Source organism: Ranitomeya imitator, chromosome 3, assembly GCF_032444005.1.
Source record: "Ranitomeya imitator isolate aRanImi1 chromosome 3, aRanImi1.pri, whole genome shotgun sequence".
NCBI lineage: Eukaryota > Metazoa > Chordata > Amphibia > Anura > Dendrobatidae > Ranitomeya > Ranitomeya imitator.
In genome coordinates, this window is record NC_091284.1 from 696,314,788 (window position 1) to 696,326,851 (window position 12,064).

General features: G+C 45.9%; 1 long non-coding RNA gene across 1 annotated transcript in view; it reads right to left on the reverse strand.

Annotated features, from left to right (window-relative positions):
• Window positions 1-631: 631 nt before the first annotated feature.
• Window positions 632-12,064, reverse strand: part of LOC138672277 (uncharacterized) — a 377,605-nt gene continuing 366,172 nt past the window's right edge. The window contains exon 3 of the long non-coding RNA XR_011319687.1: window positions 632-904. This is a non-coding gene — a long non-coding RNA (uncharacterized lncRNA). The remainder of the gene's footprint in view (window positions 905-12,064) is intronic.

Sequence of the window (12,064 nt, forward strand, 5' to 3'; positions counted from 1 at the left end):
ATTTTCCACCATAATATGCAAATAAAATGTTAAAAAAAAGACAATGTGATTTTCTGGATTTTTTTTTTCTCAGTTTGTCTCCCATAGTTGAGGTCTACCTATGATGTAAATTACAGACACCTCTCATCTTTTTAAGTGGTGGAACTTGCACTATTGCTGACTGACTAAATACTTTTTTGCCCCACTGTACATGCATCCCACAGATTGGACAGCATGTATCAGATGTCAGGTTCTCTTTAATTACTATGTTGGAGATGTAACTACAAAGGTTAAATTCCTCTTCATGGAACACCCTTTTAAGCCAACAATTTACAAAAATGAAAAATGTCCACTAATAGATTTAACAGGCCACACATAGTTATAAACGTATTTATTTTACTTATACAACACAATCATATTCCATAGTTCTTTAGAGATGCATACCCCTTTACATCGCGAGGATCTCACAGGGATGAAGAATTACCTCTGCGACCTGGCCCATCCATGGTAGGCCATTCATATTTTTGGGCTGGCATGTAGTAATATATTTTTCCTACAGTGAAAATACTTTTCATGGCCAGCAGTTCAACAGGTCAGTCCCAATTTAAACATTTTAAAATGTAATAAATTTTTAAATACTTTTTTAATATGAGACAGTTATTATGGTATTTACAATGACAAATGAAAGGTTAAAGAGTTAATAGTAATCATGCCTTGTTTGGATGACAGCCACGAGTGCACCGTGTCCAGGTCCACACAATGTCTTGATATAATCAAGGCTCATAGGTCAACCTGGAGAGCCTGGAGAAAGAGACTGGACAAGATTCCAGAGTGATGTAATGCAATGCAGAAATCTTCCAGCTTACTCAATCGAAATGCTAGATTGCATGTCACCAGACTCATGTAATCAGTAACATAAACTGTTCTATGAAGAAGAGAAGAGAGCGATGATTAATTATGTGATATTACTAAAATAAAAGAGGATTTTACAACATTGAGATTTTATTAAGATGTTTTAAAAGTAACTTTCATGCAAATTCTATAATTCCCAGGTTACCTTCATAACCTGTGCAGTTGTAATTTAGTGGCAGGTGCAAACGGCTGAAGGTTCTCTCACCCAAGAGAATCGGGTCTAGTATGCAAATCACAGTCTGATCAAACTCTAATCAGAGAATGAACAGAGTGAGATCATAGTGTGATCCGATTCTTTCGAATGAGGAGAAGATGGAGAAAAAAATGTCCCCATCTTCTCCATTCTTACAGTCTGTGGAAATCAAACTGCACTCAGATGTCATCCAAGCGCAGTCCGATGCTTTCCACACACTCATTATCTTGCGATCTGAATATTGGATAAAATTTTGGCATGCAACGATTTTTTTCCTCTGACATGTGCACGTCCCCGTAGACTAACATTGGTCCAAGTGAGATCCAATATTTTATCAGATTGTACTCGGACCCAAAATTTGCTTATCTGCACCTGCCCTAATCATGATAATAATCACCTATCTCACTGATTAAGCCAATGGATAGATCGATTTATCAGCCACCTTTAACCCCCTTTCTGCCATTGGATGTACCATTCCGTCCATGTGGGGTGGGCCTAAATTCCCAAGGACAGAATAGTACGTCCAGGGCGATCGGCCACGCTCACGGGGGGAGCGCGGCCGATCGCGGCCGGGTGTCAGCTGCCTATCGCGGACCGCCCCCGGCACATAAACCCCCGGCACACCGCGATCATGATTGATGCCAGCGGTATAGGGAAGCATCGCGCAGGGAGGGGGCTCCCTGCGGGCTTCCCTAAGACCCCCGCAGCAACGCGATGTGATCGCGTTGCTGCAAGGGTCTCCTTACCTCCCTCCCTGTAGCAGGCTCGGATCCAAGATGGCCGCGGCATCCGGGTCCTGCAGGGAGGGAGGTGGCCTACCAAGTGCCTGCTCAGAGCAGGCACTTGATAAGCCTGCATAGCTCTCAGACAGATCGTTGATCTGACAGAGTGCTGTGCAAACTGTCAGATCAATGATCTGTGATCTCCCCCCGGGACAAAGTAAAAAAGTCAAAAAAAAAAAATTTTCACATGTGTAAAAAAAAAAAAAAAAAATTCCTAAATAAAGAAAAAAAATATATATACTATTCCCATAAATACATTTCTTTATCTAAATAAAAAAAACAACAATAAAAGTACACATATTTAGTATTGCAGCGTCCATAACGACCCAACCTATAAAACTGTCCCACTAGTTAACCCCTTCATTAAACACCGTAAGAAAAAAAAAAAAAACGAGGCAAAAAACAACGCTTTATTATCATATCGCCAAACAAAAAGGGGAATAACACACGATCAAAAAGACGGATATAAATAACCATGGTACCGCTGAAAGCGTCATCTTGTCCCGCAAAAAACGAGCCGCCATACAGCATCATCAGCAAAAAAATAAAAAAGTTATAGTCCTCAGAATAAAGCGATGCAAAAATAATTATTTTTTCTATAAAATAGTTTTTATCGTATAAAAGCGCCAAAACATAAAAAAATGATATAAATGAGGTGTCGCTGTAATCGTACTGACCCGAAGAATAAAACTGCTTTATCAATTTTACCGGAACGGTATAAACGCCTCCCCCAAAAGAAATTCATGAATAGCTGGTTTTTGGTCATTCTGCCTCACAAAAATCGGAATAAAAAGCGATCAAAAAATGTCACGTGCCCAAAAATGTTACCAATAAAAACGTAAACTCAACCCGCAAAAAACAAGACCTCACATGACTCTGTGGACTCAAATATGGAAAAATTATAGCTCTCAAAATGTGGTAACGCAAAAAATATTTTTTGCAATAAAAAGCGTCTTTCAGTGTGTGACGGCTGCCAATCATAAAAATCCACTAAAAAACTCTCTATAAAAGTAAATCAAACCCCACTTCATCACCCCCTTAGTTAGGGAAAAATTAAAAAAATGTATTTATTTCCATTTTCCCATTAGGGTTAGGGTTAGGGCTAGGGCTAGGGTTAGGGTTAGGGCTAGGGTTATGGTTAGGATTAGGGCTAGGGTTAGGGCTAGGGTTAGGGTTAGGGTTAGGGCTAGGGTTAAGGCTACAGTTATGGTTAAGGCTACAGTTAGGGTTGGAGCTAAAGTTAGGATTAGGGTTTGGATTACATTTACGGTTGGGAATAGGGTTGGGATTAGGGTTAGGGGTGTGTCTGGGTTAGAGGTGTGGTTAGGGTTACTGTTGGGATTAGGGTTAGTGGTGTGTTTGGATTAGGGTTTCAGTTATAATTGAGGGGTTTCCACTGTTTAGGCACATCAGGGGCTCTCCAAACACGACATGGCGTCCGATCTCAATTCCAGCCAATTCTGCGTTGAAAATGTAAAACAGTGCTCCTTCCCTTCCCGTGTGCCCAAACAGGAGTTTACCCCAACATATGGGGTATCAGCGTACTCAGGACAATTGGACAACAACTTTTGGGGTCCATTTTCTCCTGTTACCCTTTCTATCATATAGACCCCTCAAAATGACTTCTAAGTCTGTATTCCAAATGGCGCTCCTTCCCTTCCGAGCCCTCCCATGCGCCCAAACGGTGGTTCCCCCACACATATAGGGTATCAGCGCACTCAGGACAAATTGCACAACAACTTTTGGGTTCCAATTTCTCCTGTTACCCTTGGGAAAATACAAATCTGGGGGGCTAAAAATAATTTTTTGGGAAAATTTTTATTTTTTTATTTTCACGGCTCTGCGTTATAAACTGTAGTGAAACACTTGGGGGCTCAAAGTTCTCACAACACATCTAGATAAGTTCCAGGGGAGGTCTAATTTCCAATATGGGGTCACTTGTGGGGGGTTTCTACTGTTTAGGTACACTAGGGGCTCTGCAAACGCAATGTGACGCCTGCAGACCATTCCATCTAAGTCTGTATTCCAAATGGCGCTCCTTCCCTTCCGAGCCCTCCCATGCACCCAAACGGTGGTTCCCCCCCACATATAGGGTATCAGCGCACTCAGGACAAATTGCACAACAACTTTTGGGGTCCAATTTCTCCTGTTACCCTCGGAAAAATACAAAACTGGGGGCTAAAAAATAATTTTGGGGGAATTTTTTTTTTTATTTTCACGGCTCTGCGTTATAAATTGTAGTGAAACACTTAGGGGCTCAAAGTTCTCACAACACATCTACATAAGTTCCTTGGGGGGTCTAGTTTCCAATATGGGGTCACTTGTGGGGGGTTTCTACTGTTTAGGTACATTAGGGGCTCTGCAAACGCAATGTGACGCCTGCAGACCATTCCATCTAAGTCTGTATTCCAAATGGTGCTCCTTCCCTTCCGAGCCCTCCCATGCGCCCAAACGGTGGTTCCCCACCACATATGGGGTATCAGCGCACTCAGGATAAATTGGACAACAACTTTTGGGGTCCAATTTCTCCTGTTACACTCAGAAAAATACAAAACTGGGGGTTAAAAAAAATTTTGTGGGAAAAAATTTTTGTTTTATTTTTACGGCTCTGCATTATAAACTTCTGTGAAGCCCTTGGTTGGTCAAAGTGCTCACCACACATCTAGATAAGTTCCTTAGGTGGTCTACTTTCCAAAATGGTGTCACTTGTGGGGGTTTCAATGTTTAGGCACATCAGTGGCTCTCCAAACGCAACATGGCGTCCCATCTCAATTCCTGTCAATTTTGCATTGAAAAGTCAAACGGCGCTCCTTCCCTTCCGAGCTCTCCCATGCGCCCAAACAGTGGTTAACCCCCATATATGGGGTATCAGAGTACTCAGAACAAATTGTACAACAACTTATTGGGTCCAATTTCTTCTCTTACCATTGGGACAATAAAAAATTGGGGGCGAAAATACAATTTTTGTGAAAAAAAATGATTTTTTATTTTTACGGTTCTGCATTATAAACTTCTGTGAAGCACTTGGTGGGTGAAAGTGCCCAGCACACCTCTAGATAAGTTCCTTAGGGGGAATACTTTACAAAATGGTGTCACTTGTGGGGGGTTTCAATGTTTAGAAGAAAGCAAAGTCTATATGCTGACTGTAAGTCACATAGACAATACAACTGTAAATTATATATAACAAAGAATAAGTGGAAAAAATAAAACTTTTATTATTAAAGCCACACAAAAACAGTGATTTATCTCCACACATGGGGTATCGCCGTACTCAGGACGAATTGTACAACAACGATTGGGGTCCATTTTCTCCTGTTGCCCTTGGTAAAATAAAACAAATTGGAGCTGAAGTAAATTTTTTGTGAAAAAAAGTTAAATGTTAATTTTTATTTAAACATTCCAAAAATTCCTGTGAAACACCTGAAGGGTTAATAAACTTCTTGAATGTGGTTTTGAGCACCTTGAGGGGTGCAGTTTTTAGAATGGTGTCACACTTGGGTATTTTCTATCATATAGACCCCTCAAAATGACTTCAAATTAGATGTGGTCCCTAAAATAAAATGGTGTTGGAAAAATGAGAAATTGCTGGTCAATTTTAACCCTTATAACTCCCTAACAAAAAAAAATGTTGTTTCCAAAATTGTGCTGATGTAAAGTAGACATGTGGGAAATGTTACTTATTAAGTATTTTGTGTGACATATCTCTGTGATTTAATTGCATAAAAATTCAAAGTTGGAAAATTGCAAAGCGTTCCAGAGTTATAACCTCATAAAGGGACAGTGGTCAGAATTGTAAAAATTGGTCAGGTCCAGGGGCGGATTATCAGAGGGTCAATATGGGCGGTAGCCCAGGGCCCAGTGGTCTGGGGGGGCCCTGGGCTACCGCACAGATTGACCCTCCACTAATTGTCTGAATGCCCGCCGGCATTTGTGTGCCCCCGGACCCGGTGGGCAGAGAGAGGGGGCCGCATTGGTTGGGAGGTGCGTGTATCAGTCGGTCCGAGAGCTCCGAGTCCCTGCACCAGGCCTGCACAGCAGCACACCAGCACACCACATAATGGCTGCTCTGTGCACAGGACCTGTGATGAGGTCACAGGATGGGAGGAGTCAGGGGTCACATGATCGGGAGGAGGACCTCCGTGTACAGGACTTTGCTGGTTGCCATGGCGCCGGAGGAGGGTAAGGCAGCGTATGTGTGATGTCAGGAGGTGTTTACAGGGTGGATGTAGCAGAGCCGTGTGTGTACGAGGTGTATGGATCAGAGCAGCGTGTGAAAGGTGTATGGAGCGGAGTCGTGTGTGTACGATGTGTACGGAGCCGTGTGCATGAGGTGTACGGAGCGCAGCCGCGCGTCGTGTGTATGAGGTGTACGGAGCAGAGCAGCGTGTGTATAAGGTGTACGGAGCGGAGTCGTGTGTACAAGGTGTACGGAGCACAGCCGCGTGTGTACGAGGTGTACGGAGCACAGCCGCGTGTGTACGAGGTGTACGGAGCACAGCCGCGTGTGTACGAGGTGTACGGAGCGCAGCCGCGTGCGTACGAGGTGTACGGAGCGGAGTCGTGTGTAAGAGGTGTACGGAGCCATGTGTACAAGGTGTACGGAGCACAGCCGCATGTGTACAAGGTGTACGGAGCGGAGTCGTGTGTAAGAGGTGTACGGAGCCATGTGTACGAGGTGTACGGAGCGGAGCCGTGTGTACGAGATGTACGGAGCACTGCCGCGTGTGTACGAGGTGTACGGAGCACAGCCGCGTGTGTACGAGGTGTACGGAGCACAGCCGCGTGTGTACGAGGTGTACGGAGCACAGCCGCGTGTGTACGAGGTGTACGGAGCGCAGCCGCGTGCGTACGAGGTGTACGGAGCGGAGTCGTGTGTAAGAGGTGTACGGAGCCATGTGTACAAGGTGTACGGAGCACAGCCGCATGTGTACAAGGTGTACGGAGCGGAGTCGTGTGTAAGAGGTGTACGGAGCCATGTGTACGAGGTGTACAGAGCGGAGCCGTGTGTACGAGGTGTACGGAGCACTGCCGCGTGTGTACGAGGTGTACGGAGCGGAGCCGTGTGTACGAGGTGTACGGAGCGGAGCCGTGTGTACGAGGTGTACGGAGCGGAGCAGCATGTGAAAGGTGTACGGAGTGGAGTCGTGTGTACGAGGTGTACGGAGCACAGCCGCGTGTGTACGAGGTGTACGGAGCACAGCCGCGTGTGTACGAGGTGTACGGAGCGCAGCCGCGTGTGTACGAGGTGTACGGAGCGCAGCCGCGTGTGTACGAGGTGTACGGAGCGGAGTCGTGTGTAAGAGATGTACGGAGCCATGTGTACAAGGTGTACGGAGCACAGCCACATGTGTACAAGGTGTACGGAGCGGAGTCGTGTGTACGAGGTGTACGGAGCACAGCCACATGTGTACGGAGCGGAGTCGTGTGTACGAGGTGTACGGAGCGGAGTCGTGTGTAAGAGATGTACGGAGCCATGTGTACAAGGTGTACGGAGCACAGCCACATGTGTACAAGGTGTATGGAGCAGAGTCGTGTGTACGAGGTGTACGGAGCGGAGTCGTGTGTAAGAGATGTACGGAGCCATGTGTACGAGGTGTACGGAGCACAGCCGCGTGTGTACGAGGTGTACGGAGCGGAGCCGTGTGTACGAGGTGTACGGAGCACAGCCGCATGTGTACGAGGTGTACGGAGCGCAGCCGCGTGTGTACGAGGTGTACGGAGCGCAGCCGCGTGTGTACGAGGTGTACGGAGCGGAGTCGTGTGTAAGAGATGTACGGAGCCATGTGTACAAGGTGTACGGAGCACAGCCACATATGTACAAGGTGTACGGAGCGGAGTCGTGTGTAAGAGGTGTACAGAGCCATGTGTACGAGGTGTACGGAGCACAGCCGCGTGTGTACGAGGTGTACGGAGCACAGCCGCGTGTGTACGAGGTGTACGGAGCGGAGCCGTGTGTACGAGGTGTACAGAGCACAGCCACGTGTGTATGAGGTGTACGGAGTAGTGCCGTGTGTGTACGAGATGTATGGAGAGGAGCCGTATGTGTATGAGGTGTACGCAGCGGAGCTGTGTGTGTGCAAGGTATGCGGAGCAGTGTGTGCAATGTGTATGGAGCGGAGCAGTGTGTGTATGAGGTGTATGGAGCGGAGCCGTGTATGAGGTGTATGGAGCAGAGCCGTGTATGAGGTGTATGGAGCAGAGCCGTGTGTGTATAAGGTGTATGGAGCAGAGCCGTGTATGAGGTGTATGGAGCGGAGCTGAATGTGTACGGAGCGGAGCTGTGTGTGTATGAGATGTATGGAGTGGAGCCGTGTGTACGGAGTGGAGCCGTGTATGCAAAGTTTACGGAGCGCAGCCGCGTGTGTAGGAGTAGCTATGTGTGGCCATTATCATGTGCGGCCAATATACAGTATGGAGCATCATGTGCGGTCATTATACAGTATTATTGAGCATCATGTGCGGTCATTATACAGTATGGAGAATCATGTGTGGCCATTATACAGTATGGAGCATCATGTGTGGCCATTATACAGTATTGAGCATCATGTGCGGTCATTATACAGTATGGAGCATCATGTGCAGTCACTATACAGTATGGAGCATCGTGTGGCCATTATACAGTATTGAGCATCATGTGGGGTCATTATACAGTATTGAGCATCATGTGGGGCCATTATACAGTATTGAGCATCATGTGGGGTCATTATACAGTATTGAGCATCATGTGGGGCCATTATACAGTATTGAGCATCATGTGGGGTCATTATACAGTATGGAGCATCATGTGCAGTCATTATACAGTATGGAGCATCATGTGCAGTCACTATACAGTATGGAGCATCATGTGCGGCCATTATACAGTATGGAGCATCATGTGGGGTCATTATACAGTATTGAGCATCATGTGGGGCCATTATACAGTATTGAGCATCATGTGGGGTCATTATACAGTATTGAGCATCATGTGGGGCACTTATACAGTATTGAGCATCACGTGGGGTCATTATACAGTATTGAGCATCATGTGGGGCCATTATACAGTATGGAGCATCATGTGTGGCCATTATACAGTATGGAGCATCATGTGTGGCCATTATACAGTATTGAGCATCATGTGGGGTCATTATACAGTATTGAGCATCATGTGTTCTGCTACAGATGGATCTGGATAAGTTGGAAACTTGGGCTGAAAGGTGGCAGATGAGGTTTAACAATGATAAATGTAAGGTTATACACATGGGAAGAGGGAATCAATATCACCATTACACACTGAACGGGAAACCACTGGGTAAATCTGACAGGGAGAAGGACTTGGGGATCCCAGTTAATGATAAACTTACCTGGAGCAGCCAGTGCCAGGCAGCAGCTGCCAAGGCAAACAGGATCATGGGGTGCATTAAAAGAGGTCTGGATACACATGATGAGAGCATTATACTGCCTCTGTACAAATCCCTAGTTAGACCGCACATGGAGTACTGTGTCCAGTTTTGGGCACCGGTGCTCAGGAAGGATATAATGGAACTAGAGAGAGTACAAAGGAGGGCAACAAAATTAATAAAGGGGATGGGAGAACTACAATACCCAGATAGATTAGCGAAATTAGGATTATTTAGTCTAGAAAAAAGACGACTGAGGGGCGATCTAATAACCATGTATAAGTATATAAGGGGACAATACAAATATCTCGCTGAGGATCTGTTTATACCAAGGAAGGTGACGGGCACAAGGGGGCATTCTTTGCGTCTGGAGGAGAGAAGGTTTTTCCACCAACATAGAAGAGGATTCTTTACTGTTAGGGCAGTGAGAATCTGGAATTGCTTGCCTGAGGAGGTGGTGATGGCGAACTCAGTCGAGGGGTTCAAGAGAGGCCTGGATGTCTTCCTGGAGCAGAACAATATTGTATCATACAATTATTAGGTTCTGTAGAAGGACGTAGATCTGGGTATTTATTATGATGGAATATAGGCTGAACTGGATGGACAAATGTCTTTTTTCGGCCTTACTAACTATGTTACTATGTGGGGCCATTATACAGTATTGAGCATCATGTGGGGTCATTATACAGTATTGAGCATCATGTGTGGCCATTATACAGTATTGAGCATCATGTGGGGCCATTATACAGTATGGAGCATCATGTGTGGCCATTATACAGTATGGAGCATCATGTGTGGCCATTATACAGTATTGAGCATCATGTGGGGTCATTATACAGTATTGAACATCATGTGTGGCCATTATACAGTATTGAGCATCATGTGGTCATGTGGGGTCGTTATACAGTATGGAGCACTGTGTGGCCATTATGCAGTATCGAGCACTGTGTGGCCATATTTTTTTTTTATAATTATTCTTTATGAACAGTGTGATCAGCAGTGCTAAATGGGTGTGGTTGAGACATGGATATGGGTGTGACTAGTGAATGGGTGTGGTCAGAGGTGTGTCCTAAAAATTGCTGCGGCGCGCAATGCGCGCCACAAACTTTGTACCTCTTTCCCAACTTCAAAAGTTGGGAGGTATGGTAATATGTGGTCTGGAAATGGTGCGGTGGTATTTGTCCCTTGTATGTGCTATTATTCGATCACTGTGGTTGTAATTTGTGGTCTGGTCATGGTGCGGTGGTATTTGTTCCTTGTATGTGATATTATTGGTCAAGATATACCTAAATTGTATTGCAGATTTTAACAAATATTTCCTAGGTTACAGTAGAGTAGGGCCCGGCCCTTTTTCTGGAATAATCTGGTTCGGGTATATCATGACCCCTGTCACATGACCCCCGTCACATGACCCCCGTCACATGACCCCCGTCACATGACCGGGGGGGCCCACAGTGTGTGAACAGCCCGGGGCCCTGGCCACCCTTAATCCACCCCTGGTCAGGTCCATAACGTGCAAACCACCCTTGGGGGTAAAGGGGTTAATAATATGTTCTCAGGGTAAGGACAGATGTTGGGTTCACATCACAACTGCAATGCACAATGGCCACATGCAATTGTGGTTAACAAATTGTCTATTAAGTAGTGTTGAGCGATACCGTCCGATACTTGAAAGTATCGGTATCGGATAGTATTGGCCGATACCCGAAAAATATCGGATATCGCCGATACCGATATCCGATACCAATACAAGTCAATGGGACATCAAGTATCGGAAGGTATTCTCATGGTTCCCAGGGTCTGAAGGAGAGGAAACTCTCCTTCAGGCCCTGGGATCCATAGGGATGTGTAAAATAAAGAATTAAAATAAAAAATATTGATATGCTCACCTCTCCGGCGGCCCCTGGACTTCACACTGCTAACCGGGAGGCTTCTTTGTTTAAAAAGCGCGCCTTTCGGACCTGTGAATGACGTCCCGGCTTCTGATTGGTCGCGTGCCGCCCATGTGACCGGCACGCGACCAATCAGAGGCCGCGACGTCATTCGCAGGTCCTCAATTCCTAGAATTAGCAGTTTTGTGAATGAGAATGACGTCGCGGCTTCTGATTGGCCACGTGCCGGTCACATGGGCGGCACGCGGCCAATCAGAAGCCGCGACGTCATTCTCATTCACAAAACTGCTAATTCTAGGAATTGAGGACCTGCGAATGACGTCGCGGCCTCTGATTGGTCGCGTGCCGGTCACATGGGCGGCACGCGACCAATCAGAAGCCGGGACGTCATTCACAGGTCCGAAAGGCGCGCTTTTTAAACAAAGAAGCCTCCCGGATAGCAGCGTGAAGTCCAGGGGCCGCCGGAGAGGTGAGCATATCAATATTTTTTATTTTAATTCTTTATTTTCCACATCCCTATTGATTCGATACCGATACCCGATATCACAAAAATATCGGATCTCGGTATCGGAATTCCGATACCGCAAATATCGGCCGATACCCGATACTTGCGGTATCGGAATGCTCAACACTACTATTAAGCAATTTGATTTTGCAATAGAAAAACCTGTTTGACCCATACAATCCCATAGCTGAATATAATGGTTTTGCAGTTTTGTGGGTAAAATAGCTGGAAATCCTGCAAAATCAAATAGTTGTTTTATTTGGGATTTTGAAAGGTTCAGCGGCTCCTGTTTGCTGAGGTATTTGGCCGGGGTCACACTTGCAACTGCAATGCGAGAAACTCGCGCGAGTCTCTTGCCTCAATATCCGACACTGCCGCCGGCACTCGGGAGCGGAGCGTTCAGCTGCATAGAAATACAGGCAGCC